We start from the raw sequence: 27,036 nt of genomic DNA, 5'->3' as shown, positions 1-27,036 counted from the left end.
AAAAAAATCAGAGCATTTTCCAGATATTTAGCTCTCCCTTCCCTTAGCTTTTTATGGATATTTAATGTAAAGGGGAAAAAATCCAGATTTTTTTTAATTCATTTACACTTCAATCATCCATGTTGTTTAATGTCAGCTATTTGATATTCAAGAGCCCTTGGGCTTTTTCAAACATGCTTTGGAATATCTTTTTTTTTTTTTCCTCCCCTAATATAGGAAGGAGAAGTAGCATTTTGCCAAAGGCAAGCCATAGTGAATGCTGGGGGAACAGGGTGCTACTTTACTCGCAGCTTGTGAATATTGAGTAATATCTAAATTAGAAGGAAATAGAACTCTTGGTAACTTGCTGTGTGTGAACTGGCTCATAATTTTTTTCTATTAAATATCATGCTGATAATTATCTAGCCTCTAGTTTATTGCAGATGCATGAGGCTCACTGACTCCTAAGGGGAGCAACACACACTCTTAAAAGTCATCAATGTTTATCTACTTCTCCTGGAAAATATCCAAGATTTTATAGAGCTAGAAACCTATATGTTTTGGTAACCCCCTGAAAGGTAAAGAATCAAAAATATAAATAAAAATCAGTCATGAAAGTTATACAAATTGTATAGCACACATAACTCTACCTAATGCACTGTGGTAACCTAAATGGGAGGGAAGTCCAAAAGGAAGGGGATATCTGTATGCATATGGCTGATCCATTTTGTTGTGCAGTGGAGGCTAACACAACATTGTAAAGCAACCATACTCCAATAAAAATAATAAAAACAAAAAAAATGCCTTAAAAATAAATTAATATTTAGTTAAATAAGTAAAACTACAATACATTACACATTTTAAAAAGGAGTGAAATCCAGCAAAATAGCATATTTTTACTTACTATAATATATTTATTTATTAACTACCTAGCATACTATCTACTATTTTCCTGAAACTATTTGACTGCTGGCTCTTTGATCACCTCTCTACCCTCTCTACAGGACAACAGTTTTGTAGCATCATTTTTTTAATGGAATGAGTAGGAAAATAATTTACTCTTTCCTTTAGCAAGCTTTGATGGGAATGTGTTTTTTTTTTTTTTTCTGTTTTTTTTTATCACTCAAAAGAGACGGGATCTCACTATGTTGCCCAGGCTGGAGTGCAGTGGCAATTCACAGGTGTGATCCCACTACTGATCAGAAAGGGAGTTTTGACCTGCTCCATTTCTGACCTGGGCCAGTTCCTCCCTTCTTAGGCAACCTGGTGGTCCTCCGCTCCAGGGAGGTCACCATATTGATGCCCAACTTAGTGCGGACACCTGATTGCCATAGCACACTACAGCCCAGAACTCCTGGGTTCAAAAGGTCCTCCTGCCTCAGCCTCACAGTTAGCTGGGACTACAGGCATGCACCACCATGCTCGACTGGAAATGTGTGTCTTTTCTTTTTTTCTTTTAACGTCTTTATAGGGGTATAATTGCTTTACAATGTTCTGTTAGTTTCTACTGTATAACAAAGTGAATCAGCTATATGTATACATATATCCCCATATCCCCTCCTTCTTTAATCATTGATAGTTTGTTAAATTTTCTTTCAGCATCTTAACTTGTTGTCTGTAACATCACATAAATTGTTAAGACTGTTGTCTCATTTGGGTAAACATCTCCCAACGTTAATTTCCATATACAGGCTATAAGATGCCAGAACATTTCAATGTTTTTTTGTGTGTGTGTGTTTGTGTGTATGCAGTGAAAAACCTAAAAACCTTTGTAAATTTATGACACACATTGGACAATTTATGGTAAATATCCTTTTTGAGTGGTCTATTAAGAGTTTTATGTTACCTTTACCAATGTTTATACTTTGTATCAGATCATCAAGAAATTAATAAGAACCGGTATAGATGCAAAGGGAAAGGCCCTGTTAGACAGGGAAGAGTGTGGGCAAAGGCATGGCCTGGTACAGACAAGAAGAACAGTTTAAGTGGAGTGGAGTGGAGAGCACCAAGTGCAATGAGACACGTGTGTGTTGGAGCCAAGTAGGGAAGTGAAGATAGGACTGAACACTGGACAGTGACTTTCAGTCTATCAGTCTTTAAAGGTAAGGAAGTGACAGCTTGTTACTGGGTTATTATGCATATGAAGTGTAGCTTCATGATCATTTTGATTCAAGTTCTACAAATCCAATTCTTAAATGTACTAGCCTGTGGAACCTAGATAAGGGCAATCTAACCATTCACCAAAGTGACTATGTACCATATAAATATAACCCATTAAATCTATATTACATGTATTTGCAAACTAATTTCTCTACTCAAATTTCAGGAAACCCTGTAGCCACTCCAAAGTCATCTGACAAAAGGGATGATTTAGCAGAGGAAAGTTGGAGTAGAAAGAGAAAGTGGCAGTAAAAATATCTTACCTTATATATTTTACAAAAAGACATGACCATGTGAATGATTGAATGTCTAGCCTGTGCAAGCAAAGGGTCTTGATATGTGAAGTTTCACTGGCTTGATACTTAGTATGTTTCTGTCCTTTCCCTTTCTGTACCTTGGCCCTGGTGCTCTTGGAGCTCTCTGCACAAGTCTTTTAAGCATCTGAGGACAGCTACATATTTTTGTTTGTAAATCTTTTCTTCCAGATAAAACGTCTTGGCTTGAGGTCACACCCCAGGGTATTTAAAATGTCTCCCCCTTTCTCTTCCCATCCAGTTTGCTGTTGCACCTAAAAATGTAACCTTAGGAACCAAACATCATAGAAGGCATTTGGTGCTTATGGCTTATACATTTGTTATTTCAACTATTCTTAAGGTCTGCTAGAATCACATATTGACAATTATGTGAAAGTACAGCACACTCTCATCTACAGCTGGTGGAAATGTAAATTGGCACAATCATTGAGAGGAAGAAAATTAAGCAATAACTATTTAAATAAAAATCTGCATGCTCTATAATCTAGCACCAGCATTTAACAGGTTCTGCCCTAGAAAAACATGCACATGTGCAAAGTGAGTCATGTCGGGGGTTATTCGTCCAGTGTTGTTTATATCAGGGAAAGTCTGGCAATAGTGCAAATGTTAATTTAGCAGGGAAATGACTTGAAAACGTGGTGCATTCATATTATGGTGTAATATAGAGATGGTTGTCTCTACAGATAGATAGATATATAGATTGATAGATTGCCAAGACATATTTTTGTAAATTTAAGCAGAACCATCAGAATGATATACTAAACATAATGCATTTTTTTGTAAAACAAACAGGCATAGAATATACATAAACATGTACGTAGAAAAATATAGCAGTAGTCAGGGAGGGCTCAGATTGGGATGATTGATTAAAGGAAATTTTTGTCATCAGTGCAGCCTTTTAAAATGCTTTGTTTTAAACAAGGAGAACACATTCAAATAGTATTTGAGTAACTGTAATTTTCTCAATCAAAATCTTATTTTTTACCAAACAGATAATTCTGTATTACTGTTCCGCTGTTTATTCACACATACACACACACACACACACACACACACACACACACCAGAAGAGGTTCTACATGATAGGTTAAACAAACATAAATTTTAAATTCTAGATGTAAAGTGCACACATACACAAAAACTCTCTTTGAATGACCTAGAGTCATGAGGTCATGTCATCTGACATAACCAGCTGTCATTGGGATAATATTAACCTAGCAAGAATCACATGAAATTTCCTGGTGAGGTTTCAGATATTAACAAAAAAATATTTCTTTGGGTTCTCTGACCAAGAATAGACTCCTGAATGTGTATCTGCAAAAATGAGAGAGGACGGGTGGGGAGACGCAGGGCAGTAGACACTGGTGGGGTGGCCTGAGATGGGCACCTCTTCCTTTCTGCTCCATGTCTTCATCTGCACCATGGGCTGCACTCAACCACATACACCTCATGGGTACATTGTGAGGGTCACAGGACAGCATATATGAAATCTCTACTGAAATTATAAAATGCTTTACACATGCCTGGCACTATTACCATCAACTTGGTGATTAACCAATAAATGGAAGATCGTTATACCTTTACTAACCACAAAAAGTGAGAGAAAAGACTGAAAGGAAAGTCCATGTCTGCTTGATGAATAGTGACTGAGCTCTGTAATGTCTGAAGCCTGTGACCATGTCCATGGCGCTGACAAGTCAGTTGAGTGAAAATAATTACCCTTTAGGTAGACTGTGTGAGATTTTTGTTTTTTTGTAAACAAGTTCAGTTGAATGGCCAATTCTAGGCAGTATGAACCTAAAAATAAGTGACGCTGTCTTTATTACTACACTTAAACTGTAATCAGGACACTCTTGTTCAAATAATACTTGCTCCTCTCAGTGGCCAAAGTCTGAAACTGGCCAGAGAGGAAGAAATATTCATCAGAGGACCCTTTAACAGGGTGTATATTGGACCAGGGTTTTAAGAAGATTTACTCTTTTTCTCTCTCAAACAAAATAATAGCTTCTCTGTTCTTTTCTTTTGCTCTCAAGCCTGAAGATAATTTGTGCCAGACAGAAAAGATCTGAATCTAAGGCTTTAATGTTGTTTTAACATAGTTTTTATTGTTAATCTGTAGTTAATCCTAATATAATAGACTGTGAATCAATATTTATAAATGAATTTTAATCTTTTATAGAAGATCCATTAAGAAACCCCAAATTTATTGAGCTATAAAATTTGGGCCAAAGCTATGGCATGTAGTATATAGTCTTATAGTTCCCAGCTGAAGCACTAGGCTCTGTAGGTATGTTGCTTCACACTGCACAAGTGTTCTCCAAAAATATATATATATATATATATATATATATATATATATATAGTTGACTCACTGCACAAGTGCTCTCCAAAAAAAAAAAAGAAGTAGTATATTTGTCTCCTTTTTTACTTTTCCTTGGGATAAACATGGAAACAGTAAAAAGGGACTAAGACACTACTGGGGATGTCAAGCAGACAGTCTGTGTAGCCTACAAGGGAGGCTTTTACAGAGTTACAGTGGCTGTTGCAGGGCAACCAGCTGTGCATCTGGAATGAGCTGGTGTAAACGAGGAGATTGTAATACAGAACCAACATTTTCCTTGGATTTTAGTCCATTTGCCTTTAATTTTTATTAGGGCATTTAAAAAATTTATCCTTCCACCACCAGATGTGCAGACAATGAATATAACTGTGTTTTTGCCCCCTTGACTTTTTTTTTTTGAATAATGGCAAGTATAATCAAAATTGCCAGGCTAAGTGTTTCTGGGCTCCTTTTCCAGCCACAAAAGTTCATGAGACTGTGTATAGTCATCCTCCCTCCTCCTTTAACAAGGTGTGCCATTTTCCAGGAAGATTCCTGGACGCGTTTCCTCTCTACACTCCCTCATCCACCTCATCAGCAAAGCACACACTCTCACACAGACACCTATGTGTATACACAGAGAGACATACAAAAGCGAGAAAGTCTTTTCAGAAACTGGTTTGGCATGATGGCCCTAATATGGACCTAGACTTTCAAGTGGAAAAAATGCTGACACTTGAAGTCTAATACTTGAAGTTGCTGCAGTCTTTTGTAAAACTGGCCAAGCCACTGGAGCACATGAAGTAACTCAGCAGAACCTTGACAAAGTACTGTCACATTGTAGTATCCTTAAAATTCATTTTAAAGTTAAGAGTTTTTGAGAATTATCTTAACTCTCTTTGTTTGAAAATTGATGAAATCATTGTACTATGGAAACGAGAAGAACTGCAGAAATAATTTAGTTAGTTCTCTTTTCTTTCCTGGAGACTGAGGTGAGAGGTTAATTGCCAAAGTTCATGTGGCTTGTGAAGGCAGAGCCAGAACTGGCACTCACAACACCACATATTATTATGCAAATATAACTTATTTTGAAAAATAAAATAATTTGCATTTTCTTCCTATTTCTCCATGGCCATGCATATTCTAGTTCAAAACTAGAGAGCAGTTTTACAAAGTAGCAGCAAGGTACAGCATTCCAGGCTGGATGTATTTGATATTTCCTGGCTTGGAGGATCATGTCCAGAAACTATTCAGCTCCCAAAGAACCAGGTGACTGCTCTTACTGCTCCCAAGACTCATCATAGAGGTGAAGGAACTGCCTTACACACCAGTCTCCTGAAAGACACTGTCTACTCAGTTTGCCCTCTGCACCTCCAGTCTTTTGTGTGCCTTTGGTCCAGCTGACTCAAATGCTCTTATGTAAATGTATTGCACTGTATCTTGTGATATGATGTTCCTTCTCTTAAGGATGCTCTTAAACATACTGGCTATACTTCTAATTTGTGAAAAATGCTTTTAATGTCTAAACTAACTGACAGAAGCCTGATATATACTTTACTGTTGAAATAAAATATGGTTGTGAAAAAATTGTGAATACTGGTTCTTAGAACCATACACATTAAAAAATAAAATCCAAAGGATAGAAAAATAAAAGAAGAAGAGATGGAGAAAGGAAGAATGTGGCAGCAAGAGCTGTTGGTGGCCAGGTTAGTTTTCTGTAACTCCTCTCTAAGAATGCCAAATGCCTAGAATCCTTCACTAGATCTAAGAGGCTAACGCTCCATTATATTGTCCTAAAATCACCTGCTTTCTTCTGCATGGATCCAGTTCCAAGAGGGAGCTAACCCATGTATACTGAAAACCAATTTTCCTCCTAGAATGTCTGAGAATTCCCTGTGTCCCTACCCAGATCAAAGCCTGTGCTTCTATGTCTCAGCCTCTCAATGACCAACTCTCTCAGTAGAAGTTGATAGTCTAGCTGCACTGAAGAGAAGCCTATGCTATTCTGAGTGCTTGTTGAGCCTATAGACTCCACTGGAGGAACTCTTAATCATAGTTGGAATGGTTTGTGACTTTTGACCCTGCCACTTTATGTACAGTGGATGGTTATAGGGGTGAAAGGTGACTGACCCACAGGAAACTCCTATGGTTTGTCCAACAGCCTATGTGGTACCTGGGCATGAGAGCACTGCCTAGAAAGACATCTTATGGGGCTAGCCATGAACTCAACTCTGTTGGATTGTGTGAGTATAAGACACAGAGAGAAGGGGCAATAGGGTAGCATGACACAAAGGCAATGAGATCCAGAGAGAACAAGTAGTGTGCAGAAGCCATGAGTAAGAAATCATGAGAAGGAGATAAAAACAAGTGAATTAAGTGCTAATTGCTAGAGAAGTGGTACTAGTAGAAAGAAGGAGGGAGAATCCAGTGACCACAGTGGAGAATATCAGAGTGGGGGTTGCTGGCAACCTACAGAGGGGCAGCCTTTACTCTTGTGAGACTGAGTCACAAGGGATACTACCTGAACTCTAGATCTAACAAAAATGAAGTGCCAAACAATGGCTTCCATCTGGAAGGTGGTAAATGAGATTCCACATCCCACAAAGCCTTGAAGAGTACTTGCTGGAATGCTTTAATCTTTCACCCCAAGTTTTCCTGCAGTAAATCTTTATTGTCTGAGCTAAATTTATATGCTAGTGAGGGCCAATATGTTCTATTCTACACTTCCCATACGAATTGTAATATAACTCTGATATTCTGGAAAAAGCTGGCCATCAAATAATCTGTGCATTTTTTCTGTTTCCAAACTTAGTTTAATTACCTCATTTATTTATAAGAATTATTATCAAAGGTCAAATATGAAGTACAGGATAATTATATTTTGATAATGGAAAAAAAGAGAGTCAGAAGAGATATAAGGACTGCAGTGCTGGTCAAGGAAAGTAGTATATGTTTAGAAGTATATTTAATAAATACTGATATAATGCTTACTATTTACTAATCTCCATCCTTAGCACAAACATCCTATAATATATTACAAATATCGACTCTACAAATTTTAATTCACATAATCCTCATAACAACCCCTGGAGATAGGTACTTTTGTCCCTATTTATAGATGAGGAAATTGAGGCACAGAGAGTTTACGTAACTTGAAGATGACCTCATAGTAAACGAGAGGAAGAGCTGGGATTTGAATGAAGGAAACTTGCTCCAGAGTAGAGCCTCTCATTCACTACATTTTACTGCCACTCAAATTTGAATTTGAAAACTTGAATTTTTAACTGATTGTCAAATACAGCTGACCCTTGAACAACAAGCATTTGAACTGCATGGGTCCACTTATACTTGGATTTATTTTTTGACAAATGAATACTAAAGTACTACACAATCTGTGGTTGGTTGGTTGAATCCATAGATGCGGAACTAGGGATATGGAGGGCTGGTTGTGGGACTTGCACATCCTTGGATTTTGGTATCCCCTCTGGGCCTTGGAACCAATACTCCACAGATACCAAGGGATGACTGTATATATTAAGCATCTCTGCTAGGCAATGTGTAGTCCCCAAAATATTTATCCTCTAAATCTAAGAAATGTATAATCTTGCTCATGTGTCAATAATTATGGACACAGTAGCTTAACAGTCAGTTTTGACATTTCCGTTATTCTACTTTTTCATTTTCGTAGTGGTTTAAAAAAAAATAAAAGTTAGTTTAATGGTAACTAGCCAAGCCCAGTTCTCAGTCCTTTAAATATATTATCTCTAGTTATCATAGTAATTTTACAAGGCATCCCAATTTTATAGTTCAAGAAACAGGCTTAGGGAGTTAGTTTAGAGATTTCAGTTCACAGTTGCTCAGTTAATAAGGGAAGCACCGAAGATTCAAAAATAAATATCTAAAGCCTATAGGTACTGTACTGGTATTTAAATAACTGAAAGAGCAATATGGTCTGCTCCATCAAGAACTAGTTTCAAGGAAGAAGAGCTGTAAGGTAAAGTAAGATTGGGGTCATACTTCCTACATTTAAGTTGGGAAAGACAACACCACCAAAGATTTGGAAACATTCTGGCCTGGTGAGGAAAAAGTGGGACATAAATTTGGATAAAACAGGTGAAGCCAGATTAAGGAGGTCCTGGAAAACAGCAGAGGAGTTTGGACTTAATGTGATAAGAAATAAGGCTGTGAAGGCTGTTGAGAGGCAGAGGACATGATAAAAGCAGTGCTTGGGGAAGATTAATCTGTCAACAGTTTGCAGGCTGGATGCTATTTTAAAGATTGTATATTGTTTATAGTACTTTATGTTTCCTTGGGGCTGTTTTGTATATATTTTTCTCTCCTCTATTAGATTATAAACTCTGTCAAGTCAGAGACCATACTTTCAGCTGACTCAATTTCCCACAGAATTTAGCCCAGTACTGGTCTGTTAGTCTTGAAGGTTAAGAAATGTAGAAAAGCCACCTAATGATGAGTAATATTCAAATATTTCAAGATATTTAGGACAGAGCCATATTGTCTTCCCTAGGCAAAAATAAAAGAATGACTTTTTTTTCTGAGTCAGAGATGTTGGAACCCTGTGTCCAGTGACAGAAGAGGTTATTGAAAAGGAGAGGAATGTTAAGAGTGAAAAGAAGAGGAGAGAGAGGGGAAAACATTGACAGGAAATGGGCCAATGTCAGCTTGTCAGGGCACAGAGGGAAACACCCTCTAATTCCATGTGGATAATAGATTGAGTAATTATTCTAACTACAAAGACTGGGAACTGAAAAGACCGTAGAGCCAGATCATACTCTCCTGTCATTAATTATATTACAGCCCTAAGAATTTCCTCCCATATCCCAATTTTGCTCACTTGGCAAGCAGCTGCTTTGTGAAAACTGTGTAGAGAACTGTGATGTCACATCTGGGTTCAAATTTTTTTAATTGATTCCTTAATAATATCTTTCTTGGTTCAGGATAAGGCAAAGACAGCACACAAGCTCTGTTTTTATCAATCCTGACTTTCCTCAACTAAGAAGAAGCCGAGACCCAAAGTAAAGTGATGAGTCTCTAACAGCTTGTTAGTCTGGAGGAAGAACTAACACTGGAATCCATGTCTCCAGGGTCGCCGTCTAGACTTTGTCCGTTACTCCAATATCCCACATGTTGTTTTGTTTAGGATGTTGGAATTCTTTCTTTTTATCTCCCAAAAGCATAAAACTGAGTGATGACTTCTGACCCAAATATTTGTAATGCCAGAACCTTTTCTGGGTGTATTTATAGGCTGATGCACAAGCTCCTTTTGCTTCTTTTGTGTGATTTTCAGCCCTCTGTGGTGCCAGAGCTGCCAAGGGGAAAATAACTGAAAACTCTGTGGGACAAAACAGCATCACTAAAAGCTGCTACATTCCACACAGGCTCAATGTCCGCAGTATGAAAGTAATCTATCCTGCTAATTTTATAATGCAATATATCAAATCTTTCCTTCATACTTACCTTTCAGGACTGATGCCTTATGCATACATATTTTCACTGGGTACAGGAACATCCTTGTTTCAATGGTTTCTTTATGATCATGGCTGGCCCCTACTTAGATAATCTCTTCTGCCTCCACATTGTTACTCTTGGTAATGGGAAGTTCAGCTAGTGGCATAGTTTACATCACCATATACAGTCGGTTAATGGCCGCTTTATTAGGTATTTCCACCTGGATTTACAGTCATAATGATGGAATACATCAAAGTTCTTTACTAAGTTGAATTACTCAATAACATCTTAAAAACATAAATAATCAAGAAGCTTCATTTTCAAGCCTAAAAGCCAAGAGTCTGTCTTGCTCTTTGACTGTGATGGAGTTATAATAGTGAAATACAACATAGAAAAACTCTCTAGAATGCTGCCTTGGGCATATAACATCAATAAAGCACCAGTGATCCCATTTCCAGACCCAAGTTCTTATGAAGGGCTCCTTTAAGACAGGCTCATGCTTTGAGATGCAGATCTTTGGGGAGATGGTTTAGATGTCTAGTTATTTCACAGAACAGATAGAGAAGACTATTTCCACGTAATTAAATGTGTGCTCTAAAATATTGCCAAAAGGCTTCTAGGTTTCTCAAGATTAATTTATAGGCCTCAGGTACCCAATGAGAATAGTTAATTCATCAGGAAAATGTCAAAAAGTAGAATAGAATAGAATACAAACAATACATGTGTGGAATTAAACAATTTATACCTGTACTTCTAGAATAAAGGGTAAAAAAGAACATAAATATAGGGTTAATATAGTGGCCAATTTGACCAATATGAATGATGATGATAATTATAACTACTCATTTCCCTAGTGTTAAAGTATTGTGATCATCAAATAACTTATCCTTAAAATATTGGTAAGGCAGGCACTGTTTTCATTTTACAGATTATAAAATTGAAGCTTGGAGAGACTGAGTTAAATAAGGGGTAGAACCCATGTGTTCTGATTCCTAGTTAGTGCCTTTATATATCTTCAGTTCTCAAATGTCATATTTTCTTGAAGATTGGACTTATCTGGTATTTGTACTTCTCTGTTCATGTGCAGTGATGGACCATGATACTGTTATGTGTCACTGAAGCCAATGGGAACAGTAAGTATGGTTTATTCTCCATGCTAATCTGGCTAGATCACCCTCTGGACTACTTGTCATATGTTGACCAACCAGTATTTGTTCTCCAGGAAATAGTATTTGTAGCTCAACCTGCATTACTAGAAAATAAATGGCAATCAAGTCTTCAAAACAGTGGCCTTCCAAATATTCCAAAGTTTCCAAATATCAAAAATTATGTCACATTTATAAACCATATGGACAATTGAGAGAAATACAGATTTGCCTCTCAATCTTCCAAAATTATTTATGTACTATCAATGTAAACATCTAGTTTGTGTCAATAGGAAGTCTATGTACTTTTTATCTGAATTAAATGCCATTTATTTCTTCTGAGGCACAAATGAAGTGAATAATTGCATAATTGTTCATTCACACTCCATTGCTAGAGCTGAGCTCTTCCAATTTTGTTTATAGTGATACTTATCACCTTGGACAGAGAATATGTGGTGTGCTCTGACCACTCCAAGGACTTTCAACAGCTTTTTCTTGCTTTCAAGAGTAAAATGTATGGGACATTACTTGTCAGGAAGAGTTCTCCTTTTTCACTTTTGTCTTCCTCTTGTCTTCATTCTCTCTCCCTCCTTTTATGCTTTAGCCTCCCACTATTTTACTCATACTGGACGAAAACTGTGTTGAATTTTTCTGACCCAAATTTCAGCCTCAGTTACTCATGTCCATAATGCTTCAAAGACCTAGACAGACAGCAGCTTATCAAAAAATGTCCAGCATACTTTATGATTTGCTGAAATAGAGGAATGTATCTAAGGATGTGAACACACTTTTGTCAATACTTTGTTGGAAATCTCTCCTATTGATATGATTGCTGTGTCAAGATGAAGGTGGAACAAGAGGAAACACAACTAGAATAAGTTATCACCAAGTAAGTAAATGAAGGGGCATAATTTTAAGAAGCAATAAGGGACAGACACCAGAGGAATTTATGTTAGAATCTTTGCAGAGAGTAATTAATATATTGCATATGGAACCAACCCATCGAGAGATGCAATGGAAGTAATTAGTATGAAGTTTTAATAAATGAGTTATACGTGTATTTAGAGGAAAGAGAATGCTGTGAGGTACAATTAATAACTCTGAGGCTGGGATGAAGCATATAGGACATGGGCTTTTGGCTGCTTTTCTCTAGTCCCCTATCAGCCAGTCAGTTAAAAATGTGCCTTAGAGAACACTTCCTACAGCAGGCTCCCAGGAGTGTCTTGTCTGTGGAAATCAGGGAAATCTAAAAACAGCTCTGTTCTGTTTCAGAAAGATAAATGAACCTTCTATGGAAAGCAGAGGTGTGAAAGGCTTTAGACAAACTCATTACAAGCTCCAGCACACACTTAGTGAATGGAATTGTGACTTAGAACCTCATACTGTCCAGTGTCCCTAGGGGCCAGGAATAACAGATAAAATACAAAGACAGTGCATTCAATTAAATACTATAAATGAATGGCAGCTTGGCTTATCCTGCACTGTCATTCTCATTCTATCTCTGCTCAAAGAAAAATAGGAAAAGAGCATAAATTGGGGACATCAGCCATAAACATTTGTATATGCAGTCTCCTGCTTTTGGACAAAGAATCTCCATCATCCCAGTAAAAATTTCCAAATGAATAAATGATACATACAATCTGTGATTGACAGTCAACTCTGGTCCACCCATGTAGTCAAATATGTAACTTCTTAAGGAAGAGTTTTGACCAATAACTACATTTTATGTGTGAATGACCCACTAGGTGAAACAAACTCTGCTTTGGGCTTAATTATTTGCATGAATTTAGGTTGAAGTCATGTAGAGAGAAGGACATTGAGAAATAAGTAAGAAAGTTTTAAAAGGGACAGAGAAGAAAGAAATGACCTAAAGAATCTCAATCCTCACCCCAACAACATTGAATGGTGGTGCTTTGTATCCCGAGAATTATTATCAGTTATTTTGGTAAAGACACTTCTGGTGTTTGGATTCCTCATTGAAGTATATTTATCAATAAATATAGGTAAATATTAATGAAGGTATACCACATTTATGGCTCTGTACCATTACTGCTCATTCATTATCTCACTTAATTGCCATAACAATTCAAGAAGATATGTATAATAACAGCATTTTACAGATGACAAAACTGTTTAAAACCACTCAGCTGGTAAGTGGAGCAGCTGATGTTCTAACTCAGCGTTTCCTGATTCCAAAGTTACCGCAATTTACCTCAGTACTCTCTGAGAGCAAGGTCTCATGGAATCACATTGTAAAATGAGAACTTAGGGGAAGAAGAATTGCAAGAAGGGGGTATAGTGTTTTAACGGCAAGAAGGAATGCAGCAGACAAGCCTGTCTCTCTTTTCTTTCTTCCTTCTTTCCTTCTTTCCTCTCTCCCTCCCTCCCTCCATCTTTCCTTCTTTCTTCCTTTCTTCCTTCCTTCCTTTCTTTTTCTTTCTTTCTTTCTTTCTTTCTCTCTTTCTTTCTTTCTTTCTTTCTTTCTTTCTTTCTTTCTTTCTTTCTTTCTTTCTTCTTTCTTTCCTTAGTGTTTGAACAGCAAGAAGGAATGCAGCAGACAAGCCTGTCTCTTTTCTTTCTTCCTTCTTTCCTTCCTCCTTCTCTCCCTCCCTCCTTCTCCCTTTTTTCCTTCCTTCCTTCTTTCTTTCTTCCTTTCTTTCTTTTCACAATTGGAGTGAGATCCCCTATCAATGTCAACTATGTTAATGACAATAAAAAACAATACAATTTGTGATTTGGCCAAATACACAGCCTTTTCCTTTTGAGTAAACTGTTATAATAATACTGGATGCATCTTCCATGAAACAAACAAAAGTCCAATGTTCTTATGTGGCACAAAAATGTGTTCCAAAGGCAATTAGTTGTCCCTTTCCTTCTTCCTGTATTCTTTCTCTACAAAAGTAATTTTAAGCAGTGTGTCACGTGAGAGAAAGAGTGTACTCTTAAATAATTATGCATAAATTATACCCCTTAAATAGTTATATATAGGCAAAAGTATACTTTACTCATTTGTTAAGCTAAATATACAGTTATTCAGAACTGGAAAAAATGTAAAAATAGTTGAAAACCATTACGTTTTATAAGAAAGATGTTTTTGTTGGATTAATAGAGGAGTGTGTGAATTCGTCCAGGATGAGGTTATAAAATGAGATACTTAGTTTTAGAAGACTAAAGATTGAGTGGTGCAGATTAAGGGAAACTTACACAAATACCCACCAAAGAAAGTTAGATTTTAATATTATTCATGCATTCTTCCATTTCTTCATTCAACAAATGTTTATTGAACACTGACTGTTCTGGTCACAACGTAATGTGTTGGTGACATAAGTGTTGAACAACCAGACATTATTTTGTCTTCATTGAGCTCACATTCTAGTGGGGAAGACAAACAATGGATAAGAAAAATGATGAAACCAAATTTAGTGATAGAAAATAAATAAAGGAGGCAAAGGAATTGGTATGGATACAGGAACATTTTTCTGGGATGGTAAAACAATAACCTGAAACCTGAAAGAAGAAAGAAAGGTGTTAGGTGGAGAGATAAGGAACTAGTGTCCCCAGTTTATAGGTATGTTTACAAAGACCTTGGAGTGAGAAAGACCTTTTTTATTTTTTTTTAACTTTTTATTTTATATTGGAGTAGAGTTGATTAACAATGTTGTGTTAGTTTCAGGTGTACAGCAAAGTGATTTAGTTATACATATACATGAATCTATTATTTTTCAAATTATTTTCTCATTTAGGTTGTTACATAATATTGAGCAGAGTTCCCTGTGCTATACAGTAGGTCCTTATTGGTTATCCATTTTAAATATAGTAGTGTATACATGTCAATCCCAAACTCCCTAACTATCTCTCCCTCCCAACCCTTCCCCTCTGGTAACCATAAGTTGGCAAAAAGAGCTTGTTTTTGTTCTAAGAAGTGTTGGTTGTCTTCATGGCTGGGGCTTGGTGAGGAATGAGGAAATTGGGAGGATATGACATTAGAGGGATAGACTGGACCAGCATGAGCATGGCTTTGTGTGAGATCAGTGCCATGATGGGTTCATACATAGATTTCTTGGTTGGCTACTGATAAGAGAAGTGGAGAGATTTGAAATAGATTTTGGTTTTGGAATCTAAAGATTATGCTGATGAATTGAATGTTACTTGAGGAACTGGTAGATGGTAGGTAGTGTTTGAAGAGTTTTAAAAATTTTGTTTGTTTGTTTATTTTTTATGTTTTGTGTGCAGAAATGCTAGGAATTTAAGAGGCAAGAAAGGGGTAGCTTGGGTTAAGAAACAGAGTGGTTTGTAAGAGGTACATGGTTTTCACTGGAGCATCTGAATCTGATTTACTGCAAAAGAGTCAGAGAGGAAGTCAGCACTAAGTCATTATCTTTTAAATTTTTACTGATTTAATATATGACTTGAGTTTGATAAGACTGCTTCAAGACCTGCCCAAAAAGAGACTGCAGGCCAGTAAAATTTGAGACCAAGTATACTGTAGGGAGATGGGAAGGCACAGAGAAAAATCCAAAAATAAAATATAGAAATAACCATGTGAGAAGAAACAAAGTGACTTCCATTCTCAGTAAGTGCCTGAGACTGATTTCAGAGCTTTGTGAGTGAACAGACTTTGATAATAGATAAGAAGAAACAGGTAAAGCTGTTGAGTATCTGAAAGAAAACAGATAACGATTAAGAAAGGGGAGGGCTTCCCTGGTGGCGCAGTGGTCGACAGTCCGCCTGCCGATGCAGGGGACACGGGTTCGTGCCTCGGTCCGGGAAGATCCCACATGCCGCGGAGCGGCTGGGCCCGTGAGCGCATGGCCACTGGGCCTGCGCGTCCGGAGTCTGTGCTCCGCAACGGGAGAGGCCACAAGAGTGAGAGGCCCGTGTACCGCAAAAAAAAAAAAAAAAAAAAAAAAAAGAAAGGGGAGCACTAGGGCTTCCCTGGTGGCACAGTGGCTGGGAGTCCGTCTGCCGATGCGGGGGACGCGGGTTCGTGCCCCGGTCTGTGAGGATCCTACGTGCTGCGGAGCGGCTGGGCCCGTGGGCCGTGGCTGCTGAGCCTTCGTGTCCGGAGCCTGTGCTCCACGGCGGGAGGGGCCACAGCAGTGAGAGGCCCGCATACTGCAAAAAAAAAAAAAAAAAAAAAGAAAGAAAGAAAAGAAAGGGGAGCACTCAGAGATAGAAATCTGGACAAATAATCTCCCTAAAGTCAAGGAATTTAAAATGTTGCTGAGGACCAGCTTCTCTGTTGACTGGGAGAGGCTAATGTAACTTAGTGATTGTCCTTCCATCTACAAAAAGGGTGATTTTTACTCATTTATCTATTCATTCAATGACTATTGAATCTACCGAGCCCCTTCTAAGCTGAGGGCTGCTCTAAGAAGGAGTAAATTAGGTGTAACCTTTTCTGTTTGGACAGAAGCAAACAAACAAGGCAGACATTGTTTTACAAGGCAGCCCCAGGGGCCCTAGAGAGCTGCATTGCCCACCTGCTTCTCACCTCTCCCTGCCAAATGCTCTCTTCTTTTCTAGTTGCTGTCTCTGAGTTTCAGTTCCAAGTGACATAAAATGAACAAATCAGACACTGTCCTTACCTTCATGGAGCATTTACCTGAGGACACAGGGATAGCATGAATTAAGAAACACATTGATATTGTCCACTAAACACAAAATTAAAAGTTGGAATTTCAAATACTGTGTGTGTTGTTTTTGAAGTTTAAAAGTTCATTCAAATGACCTTTTTTTTCCCCTAGAGTTTTTATAATATCTCATTTTCTTGCCTGGCATATTATAAAGTTAAGGTTAATAGTTGCAGGTCTGTGAACTCAAGCATTTCAGAGTGTTCTTCCTACTCCTAATTAACCAGTTGTAGGAGAATAAACTTCAAAAAATCTTTGTATTTTGTCTGCTGTATTTTCACCATCACCACATCCTATTTTCTTATTAATGCAATACCAATGTCTGCAGCGGCTGAAAACTTCAAATGTGTTGTCTTGACTCCCTGGGCCATGAATTCTCAACTCCTCAATAACACTTCCATCCGTGTCATCTCGGGCTCTGTCATCTTCCTGGGGACCCACAGAGGGCAGAACTTGCCCTAGGACCTCCATGGAAGGCTGGTCTCCAGGTCAAAAGTCAGGAGGCAGCAGGTGTGCACTTCTGCTGAGCTGCAGGGAATCATGCTTGTTGCTGCCAAGAAATAAAGGCAAATCAGTCACAGAACTCTGCCAGGAAGAAGAAACCTCACGAGGAGCAGGTGGGAAAGGCGAGTGAAGAGCTAACACATTCACTTCATGCTGCACTCTTGAGAAAGTAAGAAGTTGGTTTGTATTCTTTGTTTTCAAGGAAGGAAGTTTCAAATGGACACAACAAGCAACCACTTGTCAGGGCAATTCCAAGGCCACCAGGAAGCCACCCTGTCCATACCTACCCCATACCCAATACCCCACAAAAGCCCCTCTTCTTACCTGTTCAGTTTCCCAGAGCCTCAACCTTTATATAAAGACTAACTGATTCAATAAAGAGAGGCCAGGGGTGCTTTGGTCTACCTTCAATGTTTTCCCTGCCAGCTCTATTACAATTTCTATGTCCCAGCCTTATTTAGGTTGGAGAGTCAGCAGATTCCCTGTAGCACTCCAAAGATATTTATTTATTCAGTCATGTTTCTTGTTGGCTCCTTGAAAAATAATCCTTGTTGTCTGAAGTGGGGAAAGGATGCAACAAACCCCAAGGGATCCTGTTACCCAATCAAGTAGGGGAGATGCTTGATTGAGGTGAGATAGTGGTTTGGAATTGCACTGAAATAGAAGTGCCCTGTTGAACATAAAGAACACTTGATTGCTATTAGTCCACAAATGCTTAAGGAGATTCTATGATGATCAAGGAAGAGGATCAATATAATTGATTTGGTATATTCCAAAATACAACTAACCTGACCATGACTAAATCTCTTCTGCGTAGTATGCTTAACAATTTAAAAGCATACTCTTATTCAAAATGGCTTTGTTATCACAATAGAGTAATGAAAGTTAGGTATGAAATGCCATAGAGTACTTTTTTGTCAATGTCAGAAAGTAACAAATCTGAGAATTTTTAAATCCCTAGGCCCCTAGATTTTTTGATAATTTCTGCCTCCCAAGATAATTTCTCCTTAAGGAGTTGCTATAAATTAATTTGCATGTAAAGGGGCTTGGACATATTCTTGGCAGAGCAAAAAAGACAAGAAGTAGGAAGAGTGCATCAACCGTCCCAGCTGGAATGGGGTAAAAAGGAGCCCATATAGAATAAAGAGAGGTAGCAGCTATGTAAAGAGGGAAATGATTCCACTACAAGAAGCTACCCTTTACCCTTTATTAGGCTTTTTCTGCTAAGCACTTTTACTTTTTTTCTCATTTAATCTTTAGAGTGACTCTGTTTTTAAAAAGCTATGCATCATCCCTGGGTAGCAAGTGGCAGGAACAGGAACTGAACTCCCTGTTTAGATCTTTAGGAAGGAGTCAGGCATCGATGAAGGAGGCTCTGCAACAGAAAGCCATCCCAAGGGTTTTGGACAGGAGACAGCATGTGGATTCCTCAGTGGGGACTTCCCAGAACCAAGGTTCAGCTTTAAAAGGAACCACCACTTTATTTCATAAGGTGACACAATTCTGCAATCTACAGGATTGGGTTTTTCCCTTCATTTTGCACAGGGAGCAGAGGTACTATGTAATTAGCTGGATCAAAGAAGCTGGAGATTTGTGATTAACTCCACAAAGAAGTCTGAAATAGCCAGAGTGGAGCTCTTCTGGAAATATTTCTTTCTTCTTATTTTCCTTTCTGATGCACATTCATGTCTTGAACTGAGTTAAGCTAGAACCACAGCTTCATACCACGTGGTATTTGTTCATTTATACTTGATTCTTAGACAACAAAGGCTGTATCACAGGTAGTCCTTTACTGACGTCTACTTATTTCACTCAGACAGTCAGTCCTTACACGTCTTTGGGTACTTTGATCAAACTGAGAAAAGGTAAATTAGTTTACTTGTTATCCACAAATACCGATTGGGATGGAAGTAGATAGAGTACCTTAAAGAATAAAGCCACAGGACAGATGAAAGCATTTTAACTTAGACAATTATATACCAGTATGTTCCAAACCAGTAGCCTAGCTTTCTTAAATATAGTTGGATGTAGTGTGCAGCCATTATACAATCTCTCCTCAAAGGGACACTTAAGGCTAAATGGACTCCTGTAGTATGCACATAAATAAAAGAATTAACGGTAGTGCTTTGTTCTTCTGTATTGGTCAGAAAATACACACATGCATATAAATTATCACACACACCATAGTTATGTGCCATATTAAAAGCACAGGGCTTCACTAATCAGTTTGTTCACCTTGCATTTAGAATAAAAGCAAAAATAAGTATTCCCTCCTCCTTCCTTCTAGAATTCTTATTAACCAGATGTCTATTCTACATCCTGTTCTCTCAGGAACTTGTTTGCTAGTCAGTTGTCATAATTAAAAACATCTGCAAAGTTATGTTACATCAAAATCTTAAAGAAGAATAGTGCAAAGTGCTCCCTTTTTATATGGGCATCTTATGTCTTAACAATTCTAGAGTCAAAGGTAGAAATCTCTACTCAGTACAAGGAAAAGAATGCTGACCTGGGAACAAGGAAATGCATTCCATTTCACAGTCTGCTTTTAGTCAGATCCATGAACTCTGGCAAGTAACTTAGTTTTTCTGGTTGAAGAAAGAGAAACTGAAGTAAAGAATCTCTCAGGTCTCTTCCAGGGATGACATTCTATCTATGCATGTTTCTGAAATCATAAACATTCTGTGCACAATGATAGGACAGTAAAGCTGATAATTTTCACTAATATTTCCCCCAAATAACCCCACATGGAAAGTTTAAAGCCTCTAGTGCTGCTGTATATGCTTTATTTTCTCTCTTTCTCTCTCATTTATATATATAAATATAAACATAAATATATAAATGTTAACTTTCTCCTGATATTTTCAAGAAATAGATATATGGCTTTCAATATTCTAATCACAAACATGTAACTGCCAAATAAAGCTGTGTTCACTAAATGCAGATTAATCTGTGTGTTACATGGAGATATGTGTGCGTCTCCCTTTGAATGAACTCAGTCTGAGAAATTCATTTAACCTTTAGCTTCAAGTTTGAGGAACCTATGGTGACACTGTACTTTTCCTTTCCCCTGAATGGTTTATAACAGGGGTCCCCAACTCCCCTGTTAGGAACCAGGCTACACAACAGGAGATGAGTGGTGGGAGAGTGAGTGAAGCTTTACCTGCCGCTCCCCATTGCTCGCATTACTGCCTGAACCATCTACCCCCACCCCCGTCCGTGGAAAAATTGTCTTCCACAAAACCGGTCCCTGGTGCCAAAAAGGTTGGGGACCGCTGGTTTATAATAACAATAAAACAAGGGGAAACATTGAAATTGACAGATATTAATTTATTCTTACCCTCCCTGGTAAGAATCTAAAATGACAGTTCTCACTTTATAAAGCTGCAACTTCACTACGATACAGAAACAGCCCAAGTCATCAGTTGTGCCTTTCCTAGTGAGCAATTGAGTTGCAACGGAAGTTGAATATACATACTGAGAAGTATAAACTGAGAGTTAGCTATTGTTTTTCATCTGACAGAGTTTGGAAAATTTTGAAACCAAAGCCACATTGCTATTTTATAATCAAAACACTCCACATCTTATCTCTACTCTGAGGTATACAGTAGTTTCTCTGATTTGCTTCAAATCATCTCATCTTTTCTGATGAGGTTGAAAAAAGATAGCTTTACTATAATCCTCCAGATCTATGCTGTTTCTAAGTGTTAGTGTTAAAAATAGGGACAAATTGCTTAATTATTTTACAATACCTGAACCTTATAAAGATGTTTAATAGTAAACACATGTGAATATTTCAAGCATACTACTTACTTAGCCAAGTGAGAAATGAAAAAAAGAATCATCCAATTGTTTTATCAATGTTATATATATGTTGATATGTACAATTCAGAGTAATGGACAATTTTTTTTTCCTTCTCAAAACTGATTGCTTTGGTGATGCTTAGACACCTACAAAATGGTTCTCGCATTGTATAAAATTTTAAAGAGAGTAGTCTTGTACTTGTTTTCCAGCTAGGGTATTAAGGATATTTATATACAAATACCATGTTTGACTGAAATCATGATTTCAATTCAGTAAAATAGAATGAGAGGTTGCTTTTGCCTACTTGATATCAAATTATCACTCACAGGCCTTCTCACAAACTGATTATTTTGACTTCATAAATACACAGAGATATGCTAAGAATATCTGATAATTTAAAACCGTTGTGGTAGTTAAGTGATAACCATTATTCTGAAAAAGAAAAAAAAATTACAGAGAAATTATTCTATGCAAAAATAATCTTCTACACAGAGATATAAGAAAACTCCCTTTTTGAGACAATTATCAATCTAATTCAAATAGTCAGATCATTTAGAGGTGCTATATGGGTTTCAAAGATATATAAACCCTCTCCAAACCTAGGAAACTTTTCTAGTATCCATGTAAATGTGTATGAACTCACGACAGAGATAACAATGAATTTGAGAATTTTTAGTTGGAGAATAGGAAAGCTCCTTTCAAAAACAGAGAATAAATTCTACCAATTAGTTAAAGCAAGGAATAAACATCCAGCAAACCATCCTGATAATACATATACTTTATAGTAAAGTGACAGGAGAGAAAATTCTACCTGGGTATTTTTGAACCCCCATGTCTCAAATGTGAAATATGACAACCGTCTTTAGTTTTTATTATTATCATTATTGCAAATGCAAAGGTGTTTAAATATGAAGATGCAAACTGAATTGGATGTTCAAAATATTATAAATGAACATGAGATTTTCCATCCCAGAAGAGAGGAATGATCTATATTGTTATTATCCTGAAGAAGAAGAAGGTGATTTATATAGAGTTACAGTGCACTCAGCTCTTTACGCTGGGCAGGTGATGCCTGTTTCGGTTCAATAGGCTTCCTGTCTAAATAAAACTGAAAGCAAAAGAGGACAAAGACAAAAACTAAATTCATCATCAAAATTACAGATCTGATCTCATCCATTCCACTAATCCAGCTCTATATGTCTTTACTCAAAGGTGTCACCAAGAAAGATTTATAGAAAGAAGGGACATCATCTACCTTCCCTACCCCAATCCAAAATATTCCCAGATTTAGCACTCCCTTCCTTTTATTCCTTGGTGTCTCGCCCCATTAATTGTGACTCCTCTATTCCTTCCTCTTCTCAACCTTATCTGTCACCAAGTTCTGAAGATTATTCCCAAATGCCCACAACTTGTATGATCATCCAATGTCTTTTCTAATTGGCAGATGTTCCTTTTGGGCTCACAGTGATAGGGGAATAGAATGAGCAGCCATCCTTAATGTGGGAAGGTTGGCACAGCCAAACAAGTCAGGTGAAATCACTTATGTGATTAATGAGTGACAGATGTTCCAGCCCCATCAGTATGGCATTCAAGAAGCATTCTTCTTTACTCTCCTCCATGAAGTTTCTCTGTAGACTGTGAAATCTTTAAGCATGTCCAGAAGGGAAAGGAGAGCTCATCTCTGAGGAGAGAATTGTTATTCATTCAACAAATCCTTTCAATAAATATTTACTGATCTCTGAGTTGGGCCTCTGAGGACTGAGAGACATTTTATCAATGGAGTTAAGTATGTAGGAGGTCAGTATGGAATGAAGGATCGAAGTGAACACAGGCATTAAGTCAAGGAGGTGTATATTAGAAGGAAAACTGATCAACACATCTAATTAGAACAAAGAGTTGCTATCTGGCTTCTAGCTAACTCCTGTGTTCTCACATGACTATTTAAATAATATGTGTGTGTGCAAGCATGTGCATTTATATGGTTATCAGTAAACAAGCTCTGATTAGGAAAATTGATTGTTCCCAGTAAATTATTGTTTTAGGTTTACTTCTTTTTTTCCTGATGGGCAACTCAGTCTATACAGGGGAGTCAATGAAGAAGGATAGTTAGAGTTAGGAGAACAAGAGAAGTCAGATGATAGAAATAAAGAAGAACACATACCTGGGAAAGTACAGAAAGAGGATGGATAACACAAGGAGAGAAAGGAAGACATGATTCTACAAAGAGTATTTAATGAAAGATCCCCTTTTGTCACTGACTTTGCTTGGCTTCCTTTCTCCCAGTTACTCCATCCTGTGTCAATAGCAATTCCTTCAGGGCCAGAGGCCTTCTCTTTCCTTCCTCTCATAAAGCAGTTACAATGTCACTGACTCAGTGACATTGTACTGAAGAAGTACAACCACAAGCAAGAACCAAAAGGCACATGTTACTGCTCTTCTTTTGAAAATTGTCTTCTTACCACTGGAGCCAGACTTCATATTTCAGTGGCACTGTCACAAAAGCAGGTTAAGAAGCTGGGTCCTTATTATTTCCACCTTTATTCTTCTTCTCTATGTACTTCTGTATTAATTTTGAGCCTGCAACCTGAGTGCTTACTCTGATTCCAGGTTTTCCTGAGGATTAATCTACATCTCCTGTAGGAGTAGATGTGCACCATCCACAGTACATATTAGACATTCATTAAGTGTTCATTAAGTATATGAGTGTGTTGGAGAAGAGAGAACTCACCAACTACAGTTTGAGGGAGACCCAAAGATAAGGAGTAAAGGGAATGAGAAGAGGCTATTTTATCATAACTGACTAGTCAAAACTGGGAAGCTGACAAAATTTATCTTTGACCCCTTGTCCTACTTTTCTAGTGACTCTTATCCCTTCCTACTACAATTTCCAAGTGTCAAGTTCCCTCAGGCCACAAGTAACACTGATTAGCAAAACCAGCTTAAATGAATAAATTTCAGTTGTCTAGTGCAAAGAAGGTATAAATCATTGTTTATTGTTTATTTGTTTGACATGAGAGGTTTTCTACTGAATAGTAAGTGGTCTGCAGGCATGTGGAGTTTAGACTAGAAAGCCAAGGTTGAAATCCTGACTGTCACAGTCCAGTCATATAACCTTTACGACATTCAATTTCACCTTCTTATTGTAGTGATAATAATAGTTATTTAATGGAGCTATTTTTATTAAATGACCTAATTGCCTAAAAGCACAAAGAATCATATCTGGAACAAAGTAACTTATTAAAAATATTAACAAAAGCACCAATGTAGGTTCAATCAATTAAATGTTAATTCTCATCCCATGTTTTTCCTTTTCTTTTTTCTGCTTTCTTTTTATTTTTCTCTTTTTCCTTCCTTGAAAATTGGGAGTCCCCATAATACTTAGTAAAGTGTCTTCTGTGAGTTCTCAGAATATATTTAAATGAAATTGAATGTGTAATGGAGTCAAAGAATGAGTGAGGAAGTAAATAAGTGCCAGATTGTAATGTCCTGTCTTCTTTCCCCATCTACTTGGGAATCTGTAATCAACTTTTGAAGTATCACCAGTCTAACACATCCATCTAAGCCCTAAAAATTTCCTGACTCTCATCTTTTAAAGGAATTATTCTATTTGAAAGTAATATATTACTTTTAATTCCATATTTTGTTACATCACAGATAATGTATTGCTCAGTTCTCTATGGTATTTAAAAAAGTGAACAGGTGATCCTGGTTCTGCTTTTTTGGGGATATGAAATTTCACCATGGAAAAACAGTTAGATTTTTAATCAAATAGCTTCTTTGGTCATACAGATAGAAGGCCATTAAAAACCAAAAAACTGTGTAGGCAATAAGCATTTAAACAAAGCTAACTACACAATGACTACTGTCAGTGGAATTCAGGAAATTTTGATGGTTAATATTAATTCCAATAGCATACCTTTGTGAACTGGTAAGGGGCCCAAAGACCTTGAATGTTGAAAAGAACTATAGACCTTCAACGTCAGACACACAAATGAAAAAAGAAATTTAAAAATAAAAATAGTGTGCATTGGAGATTTGAATAATGTAAAAGCCTTGGTCTGAAGTGGGGGAGTTGGAGGAAGAACTTGCAAATAATTGTATTTGTAGAACTCCCATGGAGAGTGTATTTTCTGTTTACTTAATGAGCAGTGGGTTGGCAGCTTTAATGTTTTTAAAAGAGCCTAAGAGATCATCATCGTAGGGTCATATGTTAAGGACCAAGACAAAGTTAAGATTATGAGAGACAAAATCCAGGCAATCCTGCAGAGGTCCTTTAGGGGAGAATTTATGAAGAATACAAAGGCTTGGTACTGAGTTAAAAATTCAAACTGAAGGGAACAATCATGTGGATATTTTATCTCAAAGGAAAGGGTGAAAACACAGCACACTGACCTGTGGCATTTCAAGTCTCTTTGCTTAATGTGTTGCTTGTTAGTCTTTCTAAAAGGGGAGGGGGTGATAAAAGCAACTCCAGCACTAGAAGCAACACCAGGACAATAATTAGAAAACAATGAAAATTTCTTATTATACTTATTTCAACTACCCCAGGTGAGTAAAGGGCCTGTACAGTGGGGAATGGAATGGGATTCATAAATACTTCTGATGAACATCATCATTTAATAAGATTTTGTAAAGTAACATGTCATATATTTTTCCTTATGAATCAAAGTGCATTTGGTTTCAAGTGCATCCTGAGAGAATTTCCAAAGAAGAAGAGAAACATACACACATTTGTACCATTCCTAAATGCATCTACCTTCACATGCCCAGGGACAGCTGTTTCCTGATAAGAAATCCCTGGGATGTAGACACTTTTAAGATGCTATTTTGTGATGTGAGTTTTTCTTTTGAAACCATACTCTCTCCTAGTTTAAAACCTATCCAGATTATGTAAATGAAATTATCTAGATTAAATTTAGATATTAAGCTGGTTGAACAATTTCACATAAATGTCCCCTCATCAAGAAGGGAAAAGAAGCCAGTCTGTTTACCTCAGAAACCGGAAAGGATTAGTGTCTAATTACCTGCCCATTTTCCTCACTCCATTATCTTAAAGCAAACACCTTAACAGATTGACTGAGCTCTCTCTCTTCCATTCTTCCTAAGAAGTCTTCTGTTTGGATGAACTGATACAATTTACAATTGGATAGAAACATAAAAAATGACAATGTGGATGGGTCACCAAGGACATGAGTAATGGAAACTGACACACTAGACACCTCAGAACCTCTGGGGAATCACAATGGTCAACCTGAGACTTTTGGAAAATAAAAAAAAAAAAAAAAACACAAGACTTAAAATCAATATTCCAGACAGTGAGATGAAGTCCCACAGGCATATGAGAACTATTAATACCTGAGATATTTTTCAAAATAGGGTTATGTGTATTATACACTTGTAAAACTGAAACTGGGAAACTAAGAAAATTGCCAAGAGTTGCACAATCATGGATCTGCTCATTCATATATACATTAATGATGACAGATAACACTGATGTGTGATATGTGCCTATTACTATAGAAAGTTATTCAAAGATGAAAGATGTTCAGGTCCTCCTTTGAGATACAAATATCAGTCACAGCTCCAGAATAACAGAGCTGTGAGGGAGGTTCTCACACCATCCCAGTGCAAAAGGAAGACACATTTTCTTCCTATAGATCAAGCAGAGGACTTCAGAAAGGAAGCACACCAGAGCTGGCATTTTCTAGATTAA

The sequence above is a fragment of the Leucopleurus acutus genome (genome assembly GCF_964270905.1).
Source record: "Leucopleurus acutus genome assembly, chromosome: 13".
Lineage (NCBI taxonomy): Eukaryota > Metazoa > Chordata > Mammalia > Artiodactyla > Delphinidae > Leucopleurus > Leucopleurus acutus.
The sequence above is the reverse complement of the archived record's forward strand: the minus strand, read 5'-3'. Positions refer to the sequence as shown.